Here is an 8819-nt window from a genome sequence, read left to right on the forward strand (position 1 = left end):
AATGTTCTTTTTATTGTTACATTTAATCTAAGGGATTTTGATATTATTTCAAATGGTGTCCGTATTCAACTTCATTGCCGTGTCACTTATTGTACAGGGTTTTTTTAACATACTGTATAATCTTATATTATAAATAGAAACCTATAGTAATTATTTACAATTTCTTACCTAGCTGATGAGTTCTATACCCCACCCCAGGAGTTGTTTGTATTGCGAACATAATATTAGTATTAGTAGCGTACTAGGTAATAAAATTAAAAGTCACAGAAAGAGGAGTTAGATCACTTCATATTAAGTGCTATGGTATAATCTTCCTATAATAGTTTAAAAGATCATCTGCATAGTTGTGGCTTAAGATGTGGCTGTTTTTATCTTTCGCGATCCGATCCTTCTAAGCTTCGATTTACTTATTTTTTTTACTTTATTGGAGACAAAAACGGAAACAAAAGATTAAATACATATACAAATTATAACTAACTAATATAATTACAATTATTCCCTTGGGACATCTCACTGAGAATATAATGTTAAAGATAAAAGCGACATCTGCTTAGATGCAAGCGTACACGTACAATTTACAATAAAAGGTAATCGCAGCAAAGGTAAGTAAAACTTGGTAAAAGTAAGCTATATAATTGTAAAACTAGAATGTAGAAAACAGAAATAATAAGATTTTTAGATTAGAACTGAAACCTAGCATTCGTTAAGCTTTATTAAGTACATTTTCTACATGCAAATCAAGAGTAAGTTTTGTATCTAGATACACACCACGGTCTCTGACGGTTTTTTCTGAGTTAAGAATGTAGCCACCTAGTTGAAAACTCGTTGTTAATATATTTAAATTTCTTGTGAATGTCACATGAATACATTTGCTAAGGGCCAAAAAAAGTTTATTTATGTTACAATATTCTTCAAATCTCATTAAATCAAACTGTATTAATTTTAAATCATTTTGATCGCCAACACAGGAGTATATATTTAAGTCATCCGCATATAAAAGGAAATTGCAATGTTTGAAACAAGCTGAGATATCATTTATGAAGAGTACAAATAATAATGGTCCTAGGATAGATCCTTGAGGGACGCCCGATGAGGTTACGGCAGGGGGAGAAAAGATGCCCATTAATAACAATAGACTGAACACGATTTTGTAAGTATGAACTGAACCAACGCAATAGATTTAAACTAAAATAAAAAAAAGGTTGAGTACCGAGCATTTTGGCGCGAAAATTTTACACGCGCTAAAGTGTAGTGTAGCAAAATAATGCTTATAGTTAGGATAATTTCAATGAATGTTTCTGAAAGCTATTATAACAAGCTATAAGACCATGCATAAATTATTCATATTTTGTTTTATTTTTTTACACACACAATTTTATATGACAATGCTGTAATATTGCAATAAAAATGCAAGCTGATGGTAATTGATACGCAGTGCCGCTCAGGATTCTTGAAAAGCCCAAAAATTCTGAGACACACTACAATTGCGCTCGTCACCTTGAGACATAAGATGTTAGACTCATTTAAAATGCCCAGTAATGTCACTAGCTACGGCGCCCATCAGACCGAAACACAGTAATGCTTACACATTACTGCTTCTTGGCAGAAATAGCCACCGTTGTGGTACTCTAGCGGGCGTCCTGTGCAATAGAGCCTCCCACTAAATATCTAAAGTCTAGATGTATTTCAAATATAGCAACTTACCATATATTGGGTATAACATCAAAAAAAAAACAAAAATTTTGCGCACTTCATTAAAACAAAACACAATACCTATTGCTTATATTTAAAGTGTTTCCCTTACTCGGACTGCACTCAGTGAGTTCCAATTCTAAACGTAATAATAATGTCAAAGGTACATTAAATGTCTATTTGTCTCTCTACAACGGGAGAACAATTCGATTAAAATGTCTGTGGGATCGAAGAGCACAGCGTCTTTGTAATATGTCTTCTGCTTACTCGATTAACGAACCCATTGTACTTATGTTCAAGATAAGAGGACAAAAAGCCATAGATAGCTTGTACACAGTATAACATATCGCTTTGAGGTTATTTGATTATAGTAAGTAACCGCCTTCGAAAAGTAGGAGGTTCTCAATTGGAGTGGTATATATTTGTGTATTGCGCTGAGATTTATGATCCGATTTTCGTGATTCATCTTTAGTTTCATGCGGAATGTTTGCCATTTGGTCCACTAGTGTTCATTTTATGAACATTTCTTCAAGTTTTCATTTAGTTTGTTTATACATTGTTACTATTAACCCGTTTGCGGAGAAGTGGGTCTTAGGCTACCCGTCATTAATATCTAACAAACGTTCTTCAAACGTTCATGGCGAGTGTAGGTACCTGCTATTACATTTGGCTTGGCACCGACTTAAACCCTATCAATAGGTAACACATACAAATAATAGTATTTTATTAATATTAAAGGTATAAGATTTGCATAAGAGGTAATAAAATATCTATTAAGCTATTTTGAGTTTTTGAAGCTATTTTGTTTTAAACGTAGTTTTTTGTATCGTATAACTAAACATTTTTTCTAATACTGTCCCTCACTTCTGGAATTAATTTTACAAATTAAATTTGCAACCAAAATTTATGGACGACGCGGGAAACGAACCCGCCACCTTTCGGTTTTGTCCGAGCGCTCTTTCACTCTAAGCCAACCGCTCGAGTTAACTTGTCAGTATATCGGGCACGCATCAAAGGGAATTCGCGTGTAATTGCGTGGGCGTGTCCACACGATCTCCAGTCATTCATTCACTGGAGGACACTGGACAGTAAGGGAAGCCGTTCGTACTTGGCCTCGTCGTCGCGGCGTTGTTTTGTTTTCCTTTTATTTACATAGCGCGTGTACGATAAAATGACTACTGGGCAGTCAAATAAAGTAACATTTAAATTCATAGAACTACCCAGAAATATAGAATCCCAAACATAACTATCACAAAGTTATTAATAAAGGTAAATATATAGGTACAATATTTATCGACGTCGTACGACGGTCAGATATTTATCGTTACTTTGAGGTTTATAATCGCTCACCAATTTTATTAAAAAAGTTATTACATCAAAACAAACGTTCAACTAAATTGACAAAATAATTGTAGGTATACTGAAATTTAGTGAATGGTAGCAGCTATAAGCCACGTCCATCTTGAAGGACTGCCGCTTAATAAATAATAACGGACGATGGTGTGGATGCTTCCACGATGATCAACGATTAACTTGCCGATGACAGACGATCATACAAGTAACGATCATCGTCGATAGTGGAAATGGGGCACTACACGATGATCAATGATTAACTTGCCGATGACAGACGATCAAACAAGTAACGATAATCGGCAATTGTGGAGAGGAGGCACTACACGATGATCAATGATTTACTTGCCGATGACAGACGATCATATAAATAACGATCATCGCCGATAGTGGAGAGGAGGCTTAAGGTTTAAACAGTTGAAATATATCAGCTTAAGCTCTTCAAATGCAATATTTTATGATTAAAACAGTCCGTCCGCGGGGTACAGCAGTAAATTTATTCCTGTCATAAGAGATGGCCCTGAAGAAACCCACAATTTGCCATTTGTTATCTAATCTCCCGTGTTCATTGTACAACCAGCCTCAAGTAATTGAGGACAATGATTTATGTCGCAATGTACCAAACGTCTCAATTTGCTAGCAGCAAGACCAATATTTCTGTATTAGAAGCTGCAATTCTATTATGCATTTATTTTCAATATATTACTAACATTCATTAAAAAACTATTTATTTATTTATTTGGGCAACTAACAAATTACACTTTTATTATTAAATACATGCTTAAACTTAAAATATAGTAATAGTATCGATAAGAGTGAATTTACTTAAAAGCTACCACTGCATTCATAATTTTACTACGATTAAGACAGTAATTTTAACAATTTAAAAACTAAAATCTATACATATTGTAATATATAATAAAAAAATAAAATATGAAAACAAGGTTTCTAAATCACTTGTGTAAATTTAATGTGTTCTTTTTATATTCAGCAAGCGGCAAGAATAAATCATTGTTCTGCGATTTGGCCAGTTAGTTATATGACCTACAGAGCCTAGAAATAGTTGCGTTTTGACCCAGATTAATCCTAGATAGTGGTACTACAAACAACGATTACCTAGGCATTATTATTAATTTTGGAGAAACTTATGCTTTATAACTATTTATGTAGAATGAAAAAAAATTAAACTTACAAATATATATTTATCTGAATTTCAAAGTTGAAACTGAAGGTTTAATTTGGATCAATCGATTATTTTTAAAGTAACTGGCCAGTATGTTTTTTTGTTTGTAATGATCAAACTCAAAAACCATTTGACCGATTATATTCAAATTCAAATATATTTATTCAAAATAGGATATAATATCACTTTTTGAAAATCAAAAACTATCATTCATTCCAAAAGGTATGCCTCAGACCTGAGGAAAACGGACGCAACAAACTTAGCGGACTTCGTTTTTTCTATAAAAATATTGTTACAATGAAAATCATACAACAAGATTTATTATTTAATAGCCTGTGGGCGGTCCATTCCCAATCGGTCTTTAAGTAATTTATGTTAAAGTAACCTTTACCACACAAACTTTTTTTAACAATCTTTTGAATTTCGTAATACATTTGTTTTGAACTTTTTCTGGGATCTTATTGTAAAAGCATATACAACGCCCCACAAAAGAGTTACTTGAAATCTAGTGTAATGTCAAGAAATATAGCAGATTCCACCGGTTTTATCACCTCTCCCTTAAACAAAACACTACAAAAATTCTTTCACCATTAAAATAATATAATATCAATAAGTGAGCTTATTTATTATTATTAATTTACTTTTTGACCCGAGCGAATATTCCGCTTACAATCAATTGCCAAACCAAAAGAATCTAATAAAAAATCTATAAATCGTTCAAAATTAAGTTCATAAAACTGTATTGCCAGGTGATTATGTTAGTTTTTCCTAATTATAAGGTAAATAAACGTTTTTCGTTTCGTTTTTCAATATTTCATTATAAACGATAAGCAAGATTTTAAGGATGGTGTTTTTATCAATAATTTTGATGAAAACACATCATACGTTGAAAAATACTTTTGAGAAATCGTATATGGACAAGAATGCTCAATGGGATCCATTCAATTATGGGTGGACTTCCGTTTCTGAAATACTAAGATACGTGGAGAGCATTGAAATTGTATATTTAATTCAATTATTATTTAATATTCCTTTTTTGTTTGTAAGTTTTCCTTTCAGTTTAGTGTTTTGTCTAAGTAATGAAAGTGGCACTGCCGTGCTAATTGGAGGACAAATATATAAATATATTGAGACTTACATTACAGGTTTATACCGTATATAGGCGTAGTCGCAAATTGCGGCAACAAATACTACGCCGTACGGGCTTACTCGTGCCTGTCTCGAACAATGTGTGACGTTGACATGACATAAATGTTCTGTTAAACTTTGCTAATAATTGATACTAAAATGCCGGGGTGCGTAGTAAAACTTTGTAAAAATAATACTACAAGAAATAAGAAAGACACTTGGATCACGTATCATCGGTGAGTATACATTTGTTTTTTATTAATTTCAATGTAACTAACATGAAGAGTATATTACAAAATTGTAAATATGCCATTAAGTGTTAAGATGTCACGTACACAAGCATCTAATAGGTAGTTGCCGTAATAAAAAAGCTATTGTAGAAAAGATATTCTTAGGTAGTGCGGTATCGAGATTTAAAAAAGTTTGAGAACCCTTCGTAATTTAAAATGATATATAAACAGGAAAACATCATAGGCAATGTTAGTTTTACAACAATTTAATTTTATGAAGAGGAATTAGAATTTATTACTTAGTAATACTATCAAATTTTACAAAAAATGGGATATTAATGACCCAACGTTATAAACAATAAGAATTAATTGTTTATAACGTTGCAACTAAAAAGAAATTTTAACTTTAAAGTCATTAAGCTTAATATAATTTATGGAAGTTAGTCTTATCAAGAACAGTGTAAGAAATAAGACAAATCACACTTCAAAGCTGATTCTTAAAATTTTAAAACTAGTAATTTACTAACCTGTATAATTCATCCAAGTTTATAAATAACACATACAATGATAGTTATTCCAGTGCACTTGAAAAACAAGAACTTTGCACATAAAAATATTAAATAAATGTCCAAACTTCACATCTTAACTAACAATTGTATTGCTGTTTTTTAAAGAGTATAGAAATTACTAATAGCACAATCTCTTGAAAAGTTCACGTATCGTAAACAGTTGCCAGCCCTAGCAGTGTTGCTACTACCGCGCTCACCCGAACCTTACATTCAACTGAACGCTATCTGCCTGAATTCGCGCGCAAGTTTTCTTTTAGGCTTCACCGTAGCGGGAAATCTCAAGCCTACATACTCTTCGCATTATTATAACAAACATTATTCTTTCGCTGGCCATATTTTACGATACTACAAAAGTATTTAACAGGTCATGATCAGTTTGATTTATGCGGGTCGTCCTTTGTGTTCTTTATATTAAGATACTTTTCTTTAAAAGTTAATATAAATAATAATACATTTATTTTATCGGAAGTAAAAATAATGTTTTGATGTGATCAGTTATGGTAAAACATTAAGGTCTGGTGAAAATAGAGAGGCTCCTTTGCACAGAATGCCGGCTAGATTATGGGTACCACAACGGCGCCTATTTCTGGCGTAAAGCAGTAATGTATAAACTTTATTGGGCTTCGGTCTAAAGGGCGCCGGAGTTAGTGAAATTACTGGGCAAATGAGACGAGCGCAATTGTAGTGCCGCTCAGAATTTTTGGGGTTTTCAATAATCCTGAGTGGCCTACATTGTAATGGGCAAGGCGTATCAATTACCATCAGCTGAACGTCCAGCTAATTTTGTCCAGTAAATTTAACGTTTCAATGCAATTTGTCGATCTATGAGCCATTGATTATGGAATATGGCACGATTTATTAACGCTTCTCTTGGATTTTCAGAGGCATTTTGTAATTAGACGCACAAGATACCGATTTGCACGTTATTTTTTATGAGACACAGTAAGGAGTTGAGATGACATTCACTTGATAAGACGCTTAGATCTTTGGGAGAGCCTTTTCTCCCCAGCAGAGGACGTGTGTCTCCTGATAAGTATTATATCATCATACTTATAAAAAATTCCATGAAATATTACGCTGTCCTCCACATATCAATGTATGTTGGAGGCATCCGTAAAGATATGCAGAAGAAACATTGTGACAGTTCTCAGACTTGTTAATATGCCAATGAGTCATTCAGAGGAGCATGCATGCTACACGTTAGAGACAAAGTGAGAAATTCAACCAAGTTGAATACGAAATGAGAACATTGTAGTGGCAGTCATCATCATCAGCCGGAAGACGTCCACTGCAGAACAAAGGCCTCCCCCAAAGATTTCCACGACAATTAGTCCTGCAGTGCCCTCATCCAAGGTATTCCCGCGATGTTAACCAGATCGCCAGAACATCTTGTGGGGGCCTATCAACACTGCGTCTTCCAGTACGTGATCGCCATTCGAGGACTTTACTACCCCAACAGCCATCTGTCCGTCGAACTGTATGCCCTGCCCACTGCCACTTCAGTTTCGGAATCATTTGTGCTATGTCAGTGACTTTGGTTCTCCTATGGATCTCCTAATTTCTGATTCGATAGTGATAGATAGTAGAGGAAGTGGTGTGGATATATTATGGTTTGTGAATTTAACAAATAGATCAAAAGGCTCATAGTCTGGTAGCCAAGAGATGGGAATAGAAATAGAGGTATTCAATATTGATGGCGAAGTTATATAGATGGTGTAGGCGGGAACTTGAGGAAGGTCTATTCCCAAGGGAAAACAAATTGAGTCGGTGTTGTGATGGGGATAAGTTAAGATATTATGTGTATGATAGAAAGTATTAACACTACACCCAAGCAATTGTTAACTGTTTCTTGTTTTAGGCTGATGAATTTTTGCCGTCTGTTTGTACACGCCAATTGCTGAAACAGCCGATTTCAATGCGGTTTTCACGGGTGTATTTGGGAAAGCTAAAAGAAACATAAGTTTAGAGAATTTGTTTCATATCGATAAAAATAAAATTTATTATAATTATAGTAAGCCAGTGGACTTAATTTTGCAAGAATGAATTCAATATTTAGCATTTATTTTCAACTTTAAATCGTTTGAAATAATAATTTGTGTTATTTTTTGTAATATTATTAATTCTATTGAGTTTTTAGTAAGAAAACAGCATCAAAGAGACTTATAGTGAAATGGCTCAATGTCTTCTCATATCGTAAGTATATCGTTAATCTTTTTTTATTTCCTGGTGTTCCAAGTCAGAATACAAGGCTAAAGTAATTTAAATATTGTATTGTCGTAGGTCGTAAGTAGTTCGGAAATCTTAAAGTTAGTAGTTAAAACTACTTTTAATTATTCCATGGCGTACATAAATATAATGGCGCATAAAACAGAATTATTGTATGATTTACGATTAATTATCTGCATTGCGAGAACTCAAGATGGTTTTGTAAGACCTTGGTAACATGCAATATAGAAGTTTGGTGAAGTAATTCACAAGCTTAAAATAAGGTGAGGTTTTAAGGCCTCCATTCCCAAATATGGGCGTAAAAAAAGTCCAAAAACAATATATGAAAGCGCTATATAATATCTTGTTCAATTTGTTATAATTGCGGTATTGACAGTGAAAAGGTCACTTTAATTACTTTAGTATCTTTTGTCTACCAACAATGTTTTAAAAAAAATATTG

The 8819-nt window shown here is 33.4% G+C and overlaps 1 protein-coding gene across 2 annotated transcripts in view; it reads right to left on the minus strand.

The window, feature by feature from the left end:
• The window catches only part of LOC126973889 (neuropeptide CCHamide-1 receptor-like), a 51147-nt gene extending 44800 nt beyond the window's left edge, over positions 1-6347 (minus strand). For both annotated transcript variants that reach the window (XM_050821250.1, XM_050821251.1), the window contains exon 1: positions 6111-6347. The gene's annotated coding sequence lies outside the window, so the exon portion shown is untranslated. The remainder of the gene's footprint in view (positions 1-6110) is intronic.
• Positions 6348-8819: the final 2472 nt, after the last annotated feature.

Source organism: Leptidea sinapis, chromosome 30 (assembly GCF_905404315.1).
Source record: "Leptidea sinapis chromosome 30, ilLepSina1.1, whole genome shotgun sequence".
NCBI classification, from domain to species: Eukaryota; Metazoa; Arthropoda; class Insecta; order Lepidoptera; family Pieridae; genus Leptidea; species Leptidea sinapis.